General features: G+C 43.3%; 1 pseudogene; it reads right to left on the bottom strand.

The window, feature by feature from the left end:
* Window positions 1–7,221: 7,221 nt before the first annotated feature.
* LOC112830577 (ADP-ribose pyrophosphatase, mitochondrial pseudogene) lies at window positions 7,222–8,254 on the bottom strand (annotated as a pseudogene).
* Window positions 8,255–17,071: the final 8,817 nt, after the last annotated feature.

Raw genomic sequence — 17,071 nt, 5'->3', positions numbered from 1 at the left:
AATTTAAGATATCTCATTTTGGATCAAATTATCTGATACATGATTCAATGGATCACCCATAAAGCCATTATTTCTAAATAATGTTTCTTTCATTAAAATTTTTTTTTAGTCTCAAATGCTTAGCTTTATTAAAACTTACTTTATTCTGTTCAAGTGATATTGTATTCTCTTAGACTTAATAATGCTAATCTTATTTATTTTTAGCTTATGAGATCAAAATATGTCATTATAACAAATTAACAATGCAGTTGTGTATAAAGAGAAATATAATAACAGATGAGGTTAGAGAAATAGGCAGAGGTCAGTTTATTTTGGGTCCTATAGATCAGATAAAGGAGTTTGGACTTTATTTACATCCAGTAGGAAGCTAATGAAAGATTTTTAGCAAGAGAATAACATGATCTGATTTACGTTTTAAGAAAAGCACTCTGGCTCTTTATGAAGAGTGGATCATAAGAAAGGGCAAGAGTGGAATCCAGAAGGCCAGCTGAGAAGTATGGTCAGACCGTGTTTGGGGGAAAGACATTGGTAACTCAATAGTGGGGAAACAGTGGAAATAGAACGGTCATGTTTGGATCTTATTGGTGGATTGGGTTGGGAGTAGGCTGGCTAGAGAGCAAAGAGCCAAGGGTATCTCCCAGGTTTGAAGACTGACCTATAGAGGGCAGCATTTTCTGAAATGGAGGATAGGGTGTTTCCCTTGTTGCAAGGTCTGTAGGTGTGCTTGTTTGGGGATGATGTCGCTCTTAGAATTTCACCCGACTTTACTGTTCATATACATTTTGTAATTTTCCAATTGTGGCCCATAGACTCCAAAGTGGTCCCCTTGATCCCAACTTCCTGGTGCTCATGCTTTGTGTGATCCTTTCCCCTTGAGTATTGATGGGACCTGTGACTTGTTTCTCATCACTGGAATACAGCAAATGTGACAGAATATACATGAATACATATGTGTGACAACATTATGTAACACTGTTGCTCGTTTTGCTAGGAAACTCTCTCCTGTTGGCTTTGGAGAAGCAAGCTATCATGCTGTGGGCTGACTAAGAGGCGAGCCAAGTGGCAAGCAACTGAGGGCAGCCTCTGGTTAACGGCCAGCAACATACTGAGTCCCTCAGTGCGACAACCTGGACAAAATCGAATACTTCCAACAACTACATGAGCTTGAAAGCAGATCCTTCCCCAGTCAGGTCTCGGATAAGACAGCAGCCCCAGTCGATGCCTTGATGGTGGCCTTTTAATACCCTAAAACAGTTAAGCTATGCTCAGATTCCTGATCCATAAATACCATGACATAAGAAATGTGTGTTGCCTTAAGCCATGTATTTGAGGTAATATTGCTAAGTAAAAAAGATAACTAGTAAACCAATTTTCTTAAACTATTTTTTAAAAGAAATTATAATCATAACAGGATTCAGGTTTCTCCCATAGAAAGATCCTTATTACTGTTTTGGAAAAGTTGCTTTTTATAAATGTATAATATTTATAAATGTGTAAGTCCATATATTCTCTCCAACAACATACATATAAAAGTATTGCACATATCTGTCAATTTAACACTTATAGAATTTATAAGCTACAAGGAAATTTGGAGAAATGAAGCAACTTACCCAAGTTCCTACAGCCAGTTAGTGACAAATCTGGGAGCAAACTTTACCACATTGAAATGTGATTTTAGTATTCACAGTACATGCAACCAGGAGGAAAGTCTTGACAATCTTCCATTTTTAAAGTGTATACTATCAAAATCTTTCAAGAACTCCCAAAAGACAAAAATTTTCTCACCTAGAAAGTATACTGTCATATGTAAACTTAGCGTCAAAAAACTCATCAGAGCTGAATAAAATGGCTTTTATTTGTATTTGACTCCCTATTTCACTCTAAAGTCTTTCATGATATGTGTTTTTTTAGCTTTTATATTTCATTCAGGATCTTATTAAATGCATATGAGTAGATGCTGGGAAAGAAAGACAGCCCAGCCTCTGTTCTCACAAAGCTGCTGGTTTGAAGTGCCATAGATAAATCTGTCTTGGCTTTGTAAAAGACTGTCTTAAAATGTGTTTTGTTTGATCCCGATAAGAAAGCATTAATGCTGATGCATGCATAGTCCCTGGCACAGAGTAAATGTACCTGTTGTTATTAGACAGCAAGGAAATGGGAGGTACACAGGGACAGTGTGTTCCAAACTTATAGCAGATGATGAAGCAAACCTCCCCACCCTCTTACTTTGTAATTCCCCATAATTTCACTCTCAATAGTTTGTCGTCTTATTTGATAACGACCCTGATAGAAAGCAAAGCGAAGTGCTCAGCAGCATGCTGAGAGCAACGGGAATGATTCATCAAAGTGAACAATTGCCCAACCATCGCCAGGTGTAGAAAGTGGCTCAAAGTTGCACCAGTACAAACATATACTTTTGGACTTCTGCCATAGGCCCAAGAAATGGCAATGAGTAAACTGCTGGGTTGAGCTGGCAAAACCTTGTGTCTCTTCTTTTTGGTAGATATTTATTGAACACCTACTATCAATCAGACACTGTGCTAGATACTGGGAATGTAAAAACTGAATAAAGTACAATGTTGGGCTTCAATAAAAATAAATTGCAATAGAGTTCTGCAATAGAACAATACATACAAGACCACACAGGGGAATAAAGGATTAACTCTAGCATGGGAGTCAGAGAAAGCATCTTGGAGAAGGTACAGGGTTTCTTTACAGGGTGATGAAAATGTTCTAAGAGTGATTGCGATGATGCTTGCACAGCCTTGCAAATATAGTAAGAACCATTGAGTTGTATACTTTAAATGGGTGAGCTATATGGTATGTAAATTATATCTCAATAAAACTGATAGAGGAAAAAAAAGCACAATAGATGTAGAACCATTGCGTGTTCAAATGGCCTCAATTTTTCACATGTCTTGGTGTCCATACCCTTTGACACGTGACTTTCCACTTCCTCTCACTAAAGAGGTAGAGTCGTTTCCTCACACATCAAATCTCGGTTGACCTATGACTTGCTTTTTCTAATAGACTGCAGGGAAATGGCTCAGGGCCAGTTCTGAGCCTGGGACTCAAGAACCCTTCCATGTTTCCATCTGACCTTTGATCTCTGCCATTGCCGGTAAGAACATACCTGGATTAGCCTGATAGCAGAGGAAAGACTTGTGGTGCAGAGATGATTCTCTTTAATCATCCTATCTGACGTCATCCTAAGATTAGCCAAAAGCCAGCCAATTCCCAGACATGAGTCCCAGTCATGACCAGAAAAAAACCCACCCTATCAAATCCAGCCGTGTCAACCTTCAAACTTATGAAATAGATGTTTTTTGTTTTAAGCTACAGTGTTTCAGGGCTGTTTGCAGGATTTTTTTTGGTAGAAAGAGGTAACTGACAGAGTGGTACAACACATCATTCAAGAGTCATCTCATGAACTTCAAGAAAGAGGATAAAGAGTATAGTGAATGAAATTCAGAGCTTCCTGGACACCTTCTCTTACAGAGGAGTGGGAGGGTTAGAATGCACACATTCAGTGGAGTGTGTGCGTGTGCGTGCGCGTGTGCGCGCGCGCGCGTGTGTGCGTGTGTGTGCGCGCTGTGTGTGCGTGTGCGTGCGCGCGTGTGTGTGTGTGCGCGCGTGTGTGCGTGTGTGTGCGCGCTGTGTGTGCGCATAAAAATGTAAAAATGCTGGTTGAAAGTAGTATAAAGTGGTTGGAAATTCCACAGTGACATTTTAAAATATAGCATGTACTAGGATGTCTGGCTAGCTCAGTCAGTAGGGCATGCAACTCTTGATCTCAGGGTGATGAGTTCAAGCCCCACACTGGGTGTGGAGCCTACTTTTAAAAAAACTGTGAATAAAATATAGCATAGACTATTTAGTATCTAGTAGTGATTGCACTGAAAAACACACCTTAATTTTTTCAGTATAAAAGTTTAGCCAAACAACATCGTATCTGTGGTATTTGAGCCAAAAATGTATAACCTTGACCTATTCATAAGAAAATGTTAGAATAATCCAAATTGTAGGACATTCTAGCAAAACAACTGGCCAGCACCTTGAAAAGTGTCAAAGTCATGTGAGACAAAAAGGAATTTTCCCAGATTTGGAGGAAATAAAGGAAACGTGGCAATTAAATGAATTGTGGAATCCTTGGATTCTAGAACAGAAAAAGGACATTAGTGGGATGATTAGAAAATTTTGAACAAGATCCATAGATTAGTTAATAGTAAAAAATATTAAATTAAATGTAAATTTTCAGGTTTCAATAGTTGTATTATGTAAATAAGTTCTCAACATTTGTAGAAGCTGGGTGAAGGATTATACAAGAACTCTGTGTACTATTTTAGCAACTTTTTTGTAAGTCTAAAATCATTTCAAGATAAAATGTTTTTTAAATAAGAAAGTTAGATGAAGGATAATGTGACCACATTTATACACTTAAAAAAAAAAGACAACTATATAGAAAATTGTTAGCCCCAAATGATTTGTGGACATGCCAGGCACTATTCTAGATACTGGTGGTATAGCAGTCAATAAAACAGAAAAAATCTCTAGAATCACCTGTAAGGGGACAGAAATATACAAGATAATTTCCAGCTGGTGCTAAATACTATGTAGAAAATAAAACAAGGTGGGAGAGTAAAAACAGATTGGGTAGGCTACTTTAGATTAAGTGGCTAGGAAAACTCTCTCTGAGGAAGTGTTACTTGAATGAGACCTGACTGACCTAAGGGGCCCACTTTGTGAAGATATGGAAGGGACATTCTAAGCTGGGAAAAGCAAAGCAAAGGCTCTGAGGCAGAAGCAGATAGAAAGTATGACAGGAAGAGAAAGGCTAGATTAGCCCAAGGTAGAATGTGACCAGATCGGACTAGAACATAGGGACTATTCAGAACAGGTAGGCCTGGGTAAGGAGTTTGTGTTTTAGTTCATGTACAAAAAGAAACCATTGCACAGTTTTAAGAGAGATGGAACATGATATGACTGACATTCTTTAATATGTCACCTCAATTTTTTTTTGTGTAGAAATTAACCTGTGAGAGAGCAAGAGTGGAAGGAGGAGGGCCTGTGAGGATTGTGATTGCAATAGGTCTAGAGAAGGAGGGATGGTGGCTTGACAAGGGTGGTCATTGAAGGCGGAAAGCAGGGAATAATTTGGGATATATTTTTTGGACGTAGAGCAAAATTTTGCAGATGGATTGGATGTGGGAAGTGAGGGAAAGCAAGGAATCTAGGATAATTCCTTGTTTTCTTGTGCAATTGCGTAGATTTTGGTGCCAGTTACCAGGGGAGATTGACGGAGGAACAGTTTTCTTGGAGAAAAAAAAATCAAGAGTTCTTTGGGGAAAAAAAATCAAGAATTCTGTTCTAGCTATATTAAATTTGAGACATTAGACCTTTGTTATTTCAGGGGGGTTTTTTTTGCATTGATTAGTGTATGTGTGTGTACGTGTCTGTGTGTGTGTGTGTGTGTGTGTGTGTGTGTGTATAAACATAAGTGTATTTTCTTTTAGGAGCTTAGATTTTGAAAAAAAATAATGCAGTAGGTTGAGGAACATTCAAAATATGCTTGGTCAACCAGGTGCCTCAATTATTCAAATAGACAGGGAGCATATCCCACCTGGAAAAGTTACTGGAATGAAAATATTATATAGAACAAATGGCTCCATCCTAAAACAAGCAGTTATAGAATTCACAAAGAAAAGCAGTGTATTAAATTTGTTCCTGAGCATGAACAATGCTGGGCATCCATGAGTGAACCTTTTTATAATCATCATCACCCATGTAAATACATCTTTCAAGAGAAAAACAATAGAGACCACGCATATGTCCTTCAGGTTTAGAAAAGGGAACTCTGACTAAATGTGCGTGAGGAAGAGATATAATAGTAATTTCTTTTCTTTTTTAAAGGAACACTGCACAGGTAACCTGGGGACTATAAGAGTGTAACTGCTGGAGGGACTGGTACAGTGGTCAAGGATGTAAGCCATCACACGCCACAGGCTATGGTCTATTCCCACCAACACTGACTGGTTGTAAAACTTGGTTCAAGTTCCATAACTTCTCTGTGCCTCCACTGTTATCTATAAAGCTGGGATAATAATATGTGGTAGACCCTGTAATGCCTGTGCCCTCCCCTTTCCCAGATTCCCCTTCTTAGCTGCTAGGAGTGTTACCAGAAGATGGCCTTCAGCTGCCAGCCCTCTGTTGGGATTGCCTTGGCTGAGGAACTTGTCTCTCCCAAGGTCACACCTCCTTCCAGGAGCAGCCCATATCCAGTGACTGGTCAAAAAGGGGTTTAAAGGCCTGAACTCCCAGTTCAGGGTGGTGAGAAGGGCCTTCCAGCTCCAGAGCTCCAGGTGGGGTTGGCTGATGCCTTCACTGGGCTTCAACTTCAATGTCTCACTCTACCTAATCAGGCTTCCTTCTCCTCCCTTCCCCAGGAGTTCATCCCAAGACCTGTCCCTAAGAAACATCTTGCAATGCTAATCTCCCCTTCAGAGACAAATGCTCACATTTATTGAGTCTTTTGAGATGAGAGGAAACACATATCCTGAGCTTCGTCCATTCTGTTTAGAAATAGTTCTGATGACCAGAGGGCTGGATATTAAGCTCATTTTGTTGATGCATTTTATTTTTCTGGCTTATTCATAAGTACTTGATCCTTATGAATAAAATAGAGATGAAACGTTTCCCATAAAACTGAAGATCCTAAAAATAAGAATAACCAGAGAGCTTTCATTCTTGAAAGCAATGAATATAAGTTCACATAAAACTCAATTTGAAAAACAAATGTTATCCCAAAAAATCAGGTTATACATTAGATTAGACCACCCTCTAACACATCAGTAGGAAAAAAAAAAAAGTGACAAATGCAAGCTAACTGAAAAGTAAAGGCTATAATTTGTAAGAAGTTATCTTTGTATCACCTATGACTCTTCAAAGAGCATTAGTTGCATAATGTGGTTAAAAGCCAAGAATACAACATATACAACAGGTAACTATATTCCTCTTCCAGCTGGAAAACCGAAAGTTTGTGATCCTAATCCCCTATATTTGTCTAATATTATTCCCTGACACAAAGCCTTCATAGTGCGATCAGTTTTGCAAATAATCAGCAAAAGAAGTTCCCTGTCCTGGTCAGTGGGAGTTCTGGGTTGTTTGTCTCATGTATGCCCATGTCCATTTGAAGACCTTGGGCTTTTGTGAGACTCCAAGTCACTATTCACGGCAGTTGGAGTCCGTGCCCTCCCTCCAATGGGCACCTCGTTTCTCAGCCACGAGTTGAATAAATTGGGAATGGCTGGCAAAAAGCTGGAGTTGATCACTGATGTCCACCCAGTTCACTTTCTTGGCATCATCACCAGCTTCCAGAGGAAGATGATCCATTCTCACCTATATCATTGTGGTAGTTCACAGGCTCTGTCTCCATCCATGCGTTATCTGTGTTTGGGGGATCATCCACGTAACCTTTATAGACCACAAAGTGCCTCTGACTGAACAGTTTGCCCAGTTGTTTCTCCAACTCCTGTGTTTCTGCTCTAGATGTCTGTAAGGAGTTCATGGCTTCCTCCCCAAATTCTCTCTTCAATGTAGTACTCATTTTCTCTCCTGGCTCCACCATTCCCCCTGGGATGGCGCATTCTCCACAGTCCTTCCTTTTGATGGCTACAAATTGCAGGACGTTTCTCTCAGAAAAAGGATGGATAATTTTCTTTCCCTTACTGTCCTTTTTCTACCTGGTTAAGATGGGATCTGCAGCATGACTGGGACCCCACCACCCTTAAAGCCCTCTGCCCACCAGCCCTGTCCCACCCGAGGGATTTCTAGGTCTGCCGTTCTCAACCTCATACAAACCATTCTGGCTCCTTCTTTCAACATGCCCATCCTCCTCATTGAATTTAGGAGAGAAGTTCCTTTCGCCCACCGGAGGGCCTGCCCACATGAGCTGGCCCAAGACGGAACCAGCAGCGTACTCGACAGGCTTGTACTCTGGCCACTCACTTTCTCATCGGGGACCTGGCTTTGCTCCCCCTTTAAAGCCGGGGTACGGAGACGTCCTGGCCTTCTTGTGGGAGTCCTCAGTGGTGCCATTCAAATCTGACATGATGAAGCTTGGAGGAAACCCATGTGAGGAAGACGGGCTCTGACCAGCCGAGATGTTGGGGCAGCTGCTGGGCCTGCGGGCCGCAGAGGCCAAGGTCATGCAGAGAGACACCGTCGCTAACCCCTTTGCCAGGCAGTGTCCAGCCATCCACTGTTGCGTGGCCCGCGGGGATGTCTGTGGTGCTCAGGGGTGTGGGACGGCGCGTGGAACCAACGGTGCAGGGGGGCCACATGTGGGGCTGGGGGAGAGGGGCGCCCTGCCCCCGGCCATGCATGCCTTTTCATTTTACACTGAAAGATTTTGATATCTGGAAGGGCTTCCAAATGTGAAGTGCTAGGGTTGAGAACATCGTCCAAACACCTCCAACAAAATTAGCAGACAACAACAACAAAAGTGCTTTCTTGCTTACGGAGGTATTAGCCATTACAGGTAGATTTAGTTCCCTAGGTCCAGAACCACAGTCTGTTTGGGAGAGGGCAGAATGAATGTGTTGGGGGTGGCAGGTGAGGTGGTTGGGGGGGTAGAAGGGGGACACAAAATGCCTTGTTTGGGATGATGAAAAGCCTAGTGAGTGCAACCTCCAAGGGGAAAGAGAGCTCACTTGGTACACAGAACATGGTCCTTGTGGGAAATCCATGATGCACAAGGTATGGGAGATGGTTCAAATCTTGGGTCCACCATTTACTAGCTGAATGGCTTGGGCAAGTTGCTTCATCTTTCTCTTCAAAGGGAAATTGGCTACAGCATGCCAGGTGCTGCATTAAGCAGAGAAGATTCTACTGAGGTCTGTACCACGTGACCTCTGCTCTTAAAGGATTCCAGTTGGGAAGGCAGCACATACATTAAAAAGTAGAACTAACACTGGAAGTGTAGGGGCCTGGAATTCTTAAGAGTTGAACACAATCCGGTTCAATCCCAGCTTCCCCTCCTTCCCTGGGACCTCCTTGGGCAAAGTTACTTAAACTCACTTCAGTTTCCTCATGTGTAACATGAAAATAATAATATCTATCTCATAGGGTTGTGCTGACAATTAAGTGGGATGTTACACGTAAAGCTGTTAGCACAATATCTGGCTCACTGTACACACTCAGAAATGCTACTTGTCGTTACTATAATTATCATTATCTTTTTGACCCTACACCCTGAAAACTGTGTAGAAAAGAATAGGACAGTTGCAATAATTATGAGAATTGAGCAGCTCAGATATGAGGTCAGAGTTAAACAACCTACGATTTCTCTGTGTGGAAAAATTCAGGCTGAGAAATAACAGCATCTAGATCCTAAAATGATAAATAATGAGCAGAAGAGGCACTGGTTAAGTCATTATATCTAAGAAAACAAACTCTAGGGAAGGGCATCTTAACCTTTGAAACAGATAGTTTTAGAACAAATGGAATACTGTATACTCTAATTGAAACCCAAAGGATATTTAACATTTCCTAAAGGTTGTTCCATGTTACACCAGTCCCATAAATGATTTGATGGTCAAATATGTTTGGGGAATTCTACATATTTCACCACCCTCCCTTAGAAATTCAGGATTCACATTACTGTTTTAAAGATCCTGTGAATTCCAGTAAAAACAAACTGACCAACCCTATTTCATTCTGTTTCGTTTAGTATTTTTCGGATTACCTGACCAGAGAATGCTTTGTTTATGCAACAGTTGGTATTATTTTAGGAACACACCTCCTCAACTTTAGAAAAGTTTCAAAATGTGTGTGTGTGTGTGTGTGCTTGAGGGTAGGTCTCTAACCATTTGAAGTTATCACCCTCACAATGGAAGACAGCTCTTGAAAAGACACCCATCATCCTCTTAAAGAACCCTAAGCTAAATGAGCCAGGATTCCAGAAGGCCTGAAACTCAGAAATAGCTGGAACTATTGAGAACAAAATGTAGAAGAGGACTGACAGCGTAGTGATGTGAGACCTGGTCATCATCCACCATCGTCACCATCATCATTGTTGAGAATGTGCTGTGTGCACTGTACAAAGAACCACTAGAAAAGAAAGATGATTATTAAGAGACATAGTCTCAGGTCTGTAAGTCATGTCTTCCTATGGTTGCATTTTTTTCAATTGTGGAATTCTTATTCCTCTGAGCCTCCAGGAAATGTAGCAGGAAAACCATGATATGAAAAGGTAAACATGTTGGAAGAAGACACTTGTAAATTCCTCATATTATTATTTCCAGGCATCATAATCTCATTCACAAGAAACAAATGAAGCAGGAGTCTTGGGCCTGGTTCTAGTTTTCTCCTATCATAGGCTGCATAGCTTTGCACCTGACACTTGGCTTCTCTGGGTCTTGGTTTCTCACTATAAAAGGAATCAGTTGACCTCTGTTATCTGCCTAAGTCCTTCCAGCTTTAACATTTTATGATTCTAGGATCTTTGAAAATCTCATTATTGGAAGGCCAAGGTCGATTTTTGCTATGACTCAAAAAAACAAAAAACCAGATGTTCAAATAGAAACAACCAGATGCTCAGGGGGCAACAGACACTTGAGGAAAGCAAGGGATCGGCGAAGGCCTGGTATGTCAAGTACAATGCAGAAATACAGTGGGCCAAAGATGACTTCATGGAACACCTACCTGGAATGGGACATTAAAACCAATAATGATCCACAATAGCCAAACTGTGGAAAGAGCCAAGATATCCATCGACAGATGAAAGGATAAAGAAGATGTGGTATATATACACAATGGAATATTATTCAGCCATCAAAAGGAATGAGATCTTGCCATTTGCAACGACGTGGATGGAACTGGAGGGTGTTATGCTGAGTGAAATAAGTCAATCAGAGAAAGACATGTATCATATGACCTCACTGATAGGAGGAATTCTTCATCTCAGGAAACAAACTGAGGGTTGCTGGAGTGGTGGGGGGGTGGGAGGGATGGGGTGGCTGGGTGATAGACATTGGGGAGGGTATGTGCTATGGTGAGCGCTGTGAATTGTACAAGACTGATGAATCACGGATCTGTACTTCTGAAACAAATAATGCAATATATGTTAAAAAAAAAAAAAGAAGAAGAAGATAGCAGGAGGGGAAGAATGAAGGGGAATAAGTCGGAGGGGGAGATGAACCATTAGAGACGATGGACTCTGAAAAACAAACTGAGGGTTCTAGAGGGGAGGGGGGGATGGGTTAGCCTGGTGATGGGTATTAAAGAGGGCACGTTCTGCGTGGAGCACTGGGTGTTATGCACAAACAATGAATCATGGAACACTACATCAAAAACTAATGGTGTATGGTGATTAACATAACAATAAAAAACTATTAAAATAAAACCAGTAATGAGGGCGCCTGAGTGGCTCATCTGGTTGAGCGACTGCCTTCGGCTCAGGTCATGATCCTGGAGTCCCGGGATTGAGTCCCGCATCGGGCTCCCTGTTCAGCAGGGAGTCTGCTTCTCCCTCTGACCCTCCCCCCCTCATGTTCTCTCTCTCTCTCTCTTTCTCTCTCTCAAATAAATAAATAAATAAATCTTTAAAAAAAAAAAAAAACCCAGTAATGAGAGGTTTTACTTGTTTTTACTATAATCAAAGAGAAGAAGACAGTTAAATCAGACCATTTGATGATCAAGGTGCAAAAGCTGCCCTAAGGAAAGGAAATGAAGTATGATAGGTGAGAATAAAAGAATTATTTGCTGGGAAGCCACTGGGGAGATTCTCTTCTCTAAATTGTCATCCAAGGCAGAAAAACAAACAGAACGCAACAGAGAATGTTCTGGTCCATTCAGGAGAAAGCCCTGAAGGAATTGTAAACACAATCAGAGAACAAATCTTTGGTCTGTCACTATGAACTCTTCTTGGGCCAGAGATGGCCTGAGTGCTTCCCATTTTATCAAGAATATTATGGAGAGCAGAGTGGGGATGGAGAGGACCAGGCTGATTACAGGACCCTAGCAGTGCGATAACCCCTAATCATCCTTCCAGCCTCTCTTTGGGAAACAGAAACAAGTGGTACCCGGAAAATTGGATTACCATGAATTATCTATCTCTCCCTAAAGTGATGCTAAAGTTCAATTTCTGAAAGAAATCTGGAAGGAAAGCAGAGAAGAGCTTTTCTCCTCTCTTTAAGGTGATAATACTGATAATAAATAACAATAATAAAATAACTACCATTTCCTAAGTGCTTTCTACGTACCGGTCCTTGGCACACTGATCAGTGAGCGATCAAGGTATTGGGTCATTGGTCTGGCTTTGAAGTCAAAGAGAAAAATGGGGGGTGCCTGGGTGGCTCAGTCATTAAGCATCTGCCTTCGGCTCAGGTCATGATCCCAGGATCCTGGGATCGAGCCCCGCCTCGGGCTCCCTGCTCAGCGGGAAGCCTGCTTCTCCCTCTCGCACTCCCCCTGCTTGTGTTCCCTCTCTCGCTGTCTCTCTCTCTGTCAGATAAATAAATAAAATCTTAAAAAAAAAAGAGAGAGAGAAAATGGGACACTGATTAACTTTTTTTAAGATTAAAGAAAACTGTGCCTTTTAAGAAGTGACTTAGACAGGATGATTAATGCAGCCATATATAGAATGGGGGCCATCTACAATTTAGCCTAAGAAATCTGAAGTAAAATGTGTAACAATGAGAGTCAAATAGCCTTTATTTATAGGAGAGGTAAGATGTAGTGTATGTGGTGTGATGTGAAGGTGTTAGGAAAGCCCAGCTGCCCCCCAAAAATGTCTTCCTGACCCTCTTAAAATACTGCTGGATTTACACCATTAAAATAACCCCCTTTGAATGCAGTTGGTATTGTAAAATGCACATTTATTTCACATTCAGCTGTTGTCATGCTTTCCGGTGAATTAGTGGAGCAGGTTGACAACTAGCTAAGGACATCACTGAGGAGACAAAGATTCGAAGGAGGAGAAGGAGGGACCCTTTCGGAGGACGTGTGTGTGTGTGTGTGTGTGTGTGTGTGTGTGTGTGTGGCATCGCTCTCGTCAGTTCAGCAGACTGTGGGCACCGGGTAGACCCCAGATCCTGAGCTAGGTCCCAGAGATTAAAAGGTAAGTAAATGGGGTTAATTGCCTCAAGAAGCTTACAGTCCAGAGAGTGAACTACATGAAGCTCATGGGGAGTTTTGAAAAGTGGAGCCCGAGACTCAGAAAGGAAAAGTGGAGGGACCAAGAAGATTCTCTTCCCCCATCACAATGTGTTGAAGGCTTGGACACCCAGTCAGAGGAAGGCTTTTTCTTGGTCCCAGGGAGCTCCCCGAAGGAACCATCATAATTGAAGCTGGTAGGTTTGATGCTCTATAGGCCACAGGATGACAGATCATTCAAACCCCTTTAATTCAACATTTTTTTTGTCCTTTGAAATTTAAATTTGTCAAATATGACTATCTCAAAACCCGTAAACTAGATTGCTGACTGTGAAATAGAGGCCCCTTGCTCATTTGTCATGCCCCCTCCTTCTGCCAGAACTCCACCAAGCGCAGTCAGTCCCTACTGAACAATGGGCTGCTGAGGCTGGTGTTAGAGCGGGTGGAAGGAGGTGCACAGAGGAATGGCATCCGGAAGCATAACAGAGAACTTCTTTAAACAGCAGACCAGAGGAGCACCATGTTTTCAGATGGCATTCAATGAGCACCCTAAGACATAGTTTCTAGGAATGGAGAGAACACTCAATTCCTGCTGAAAAGATCTGGGGACAAGTTCTGACTCTGGTAAATACCGGCTAGCCGAATAGCCATGGGAAATCCTAATAATACTCAACTCTATTTATGGAAGACTGACTACATGCCAGGCACTGTGTTGTTTTACCTGTAAAAACATTTAATTCTCATGATGACCCACTGGGGTAGATTCTCTCATTTTCCTATTTTATAGATGAGGAATGTTAAACACAGATAAGTTCAAGGTCATATAACCTCACATGTGTCAAAGCAGGCATTTGAACACAGGTAATCAAACTCTAACGTCTGCGTTTAGCTATCGACATACTCCAGTTACCTAAGCCTGTTAGGCCTCAGGTCATTCACTTAAAAATGACATGTTGGGCCAGACAATGTCTTGACTGCTTTCTGGCTTTAAAATATTCTGATTCTGATTATATAAATTATACCCATACTTAATATTCTTAAGGTTAGTCTGTGTTTCTGAGTAGTCTGTCTTAGAGAACTGAAATCTAAAGGCAAATATCTGAAATCTGGTCTTAGATCCCAGCTCGACATTTTGTTCAGTCAAACTGGACCATATTATCCACTGTTCCCCCAAGAAGGCCCTTCCTTGATCTCCATTTATTGAATTCTACCCATCCTTCAAAAGCTAGCTGAAATGCCAAGTTAGAATGCAGGTCTATTAGGCTGTTGGGGGTTGAGATCTGGGAGAAATGTTTGAGCTAGTGGAAGGAAAGGACATAGGGTAGGAAAAAGGGCGGAAGAAGCCACTCACAGATGTGGAAAGCTAAGAGCAGTGACGTTGGTGACCTGCACCAGCAAAGCCTTCCCTCTGATGGGCAATAGTGAAGCCACCAAAGTTATACTCACTGGTGCCCAGGTAGTAGGTGAGGCGAAGATGAAATGAGATACCATATGTGAAATATCTAGCACAGTGTCTGGAAGGGACTATACAACAGTTCCGAATTCCATGGCCTGCCATAGGAATCTGCTCCTCTCCTTCATGCTGAAGCAGGCTGCCATCCTGCCCAGGAAGGACAAACAGAGGTAAGCAGAGACTCCGGGCAGGAAAGAGAAGTTAGGAGGAAATATACTGGAACACGAAGAGAAAAATGAGAGCTAGAGAATAAGAGAGAAAAAGGAGATATAAGGGAATTATGGTAGAGAAGAAGACAGAAGGAGAAATGGAAGCAAAGGGGCAAAAGGGGAACAGAGGGAGGAAGGGAGTTCTGGGGCTCGGAATGAAAGTTTGTTCTGCTCCTGCAGAATCCTGTGCGGAGGAAGAGTCCCCGAGGTGAGCAGGTGCCTCGCCCAAGCCCTGAATGCCAGTGGCTTGCCACTGCGCTCTCTGATCTACCTCCTTTCCCTACGCTGATCTGTACCGTAGGGGTTCTGACCCCTGCTCTCTGTCATCTTGTCAGCTGGCTTCTGCTTTCTACACTGGGTGGCTCTGGAGGGTGGGAGGAAGAAACCAGGGGATTTCTTGGCTTTGGGAGGCACCTCCAGCAGCAGTTGTAACTTCCTTCATGGCTCCAGCTCTCACTGGGCAAGACCTTCATGGTTTTGGCAGCTTCTTCCCTTTGTCCCTCGGGCCCTAGGAGAGGAGATGCATCCAGCAGTTGCTAATCTCAGGATTGCCTCACTTTCCCCTGGTTGCACTTCCAGTTCTTTCAACACCTTTGTACTTAATTTGCTGCATTAAATCATCATTATTGAATTGCCTGGGAAAGAAAACTTTCACTTGGATTTACCCTCAGAGTTCAAAGGCAGCGCTCCCAGTGGGACTGGAAGCAGCGAATCTAAAAAGAGAAAGAAATCCAGCCATCCGAAGAGTCGAGAAGGGTCTGGGTCTACTTCCCCAGTACTTGATTGGAGAGTGACAAATCCATACTAGCTGTCAGAGTTGAGGGACTCTTAGCCTAGGAACTATCTGTAAAATGAATGGGTTCATGGCCATTCATGTCTATTCCTCCATGATTTACTGTATTCACTTTAATCACCTTGAGCCTGAGTTTAAGGAACATTTCAGTTTTACTCCCCCAAGAGTTATCAAGTGCCCATTATGTGTATAGATGGCACATAGCTAGGTGTGGTGGGGAAGACCACAGAGACACAGGGGAAATGGAGGGCATTCTCAGTTTTTGGAAGTGTTTGCTTTTTGCAAGATGAGGTTTGCAGACTATCAGGAGATCCTCTTGATAGAGACTCTCTTGAGTTTTTCTAGTACCAACAGAGCTGCAGACACTCAGTGACAATTTTGTTCTTACAGCGTTCATCTCTCCCATCCCCAGGGCCCTGTTAAAACCAGGCTCTTGTTCTTAAGGAATCCACAGACTAATCGGGGCACAGAGTAAGCACATGACTGACCCTCAAGCCAGACTGATGCCAACCATGAGGGATGGATTCTGCACGGGGTTCAGGGAGACTGCACAGAGATGGTAGGAGATGCTAGACAAGCTGAGCTTAGGAGGGTTTGACAAGCTGAGGGACCTACAGGGTTTTCTGGGATTTTTGGCAGAGAACAGAGCAGGATCAAAATCAGTCTCGAAAGAACAGAGGCATCTAAGGTGTTGTCCATAGGCAAGGGTTTTGGGGGTGAGGGTTGGGCAGTGGAGAAGAGGAGACTGACTGGTGGAGGCCCAGCTGTGGAAGACTCTGAGACTAAGGACTTGGGGTTTGAGGCCATGGGGAGTCATCTGGGATCTTGGGCATCATGTGGCAAGGTCACTTCTGGGATGGCAACTTTGAATGCTGCGTGAGGACAGAATACAAGCAGCGAACCTGGAGGCCGGGAAGAAACTGAGCTCTGGGGGATAGCTTATTGAGGAAGGTTCGGCTTGACCATCGCTGAAGGGGCACATTTGAGCTGCTGCTTTCTATCCGTTCAAGGGCAAGATTCCTCCGTCTGTTGCGGGGGTGGGGAGGGAAATGCCCCTTCTATGGCTGAATGATACGAAGTCTCCAGCCTCAGAAGTTTCGAATTTCTCCTTGCCAAGGTCGGGCCCCTACAGGTGGGCGATCGCGAGCCTTGGGCCAACGAGTGGCTTCACGCCCGCCCCCGGTAGCCGCCGCGGCTCGTCCCCTCCAGGCCCGGGCACCGCCGCGGGCCGTGCCGGGCAGGGCGCTCCGGGAGCTGCGCGGAGGCTGCTCGAGGAGGCCTGGCGGGAGGCGGCGAGAGGCTGTGCCCCAGTTTGTGTCCAATCAGGGAGTGCGGGCTGTGCCCCGAGCCGGGCAGCAATGCGTAAACAAACCCACGGCAACTCCTCCGCCCCCTCGGCGCGCTCGCCCCGCGCCCGCCGCCGCCGCCGCCACCGCCGCCGCCGCCGCCGCCGCAGCCGGCTCC

This window comes from Callorhinus ursinus, unplaced genomic scaffold (assembly GCF_003265705.2).
Source record: "Callorhinus ursinus isolate GAN/ISIS: 27379988/994484 unplaced genomic scaffold, GSC_fseal_2.0 scaffold20, whole genome shotgun sequence".
Classification (NCBI taxonomy): Eukaryota; Metazoa; Chordata; class Mammalia; order Carnivora; family Otariidae; genus Callorhinus; species Callorhinus ursinus.
The sequence above is the reverse complement of the archived record's forward strand: the minus strand, read 5'-3'. Positions and strand labels throughout refer to the sequence as shown.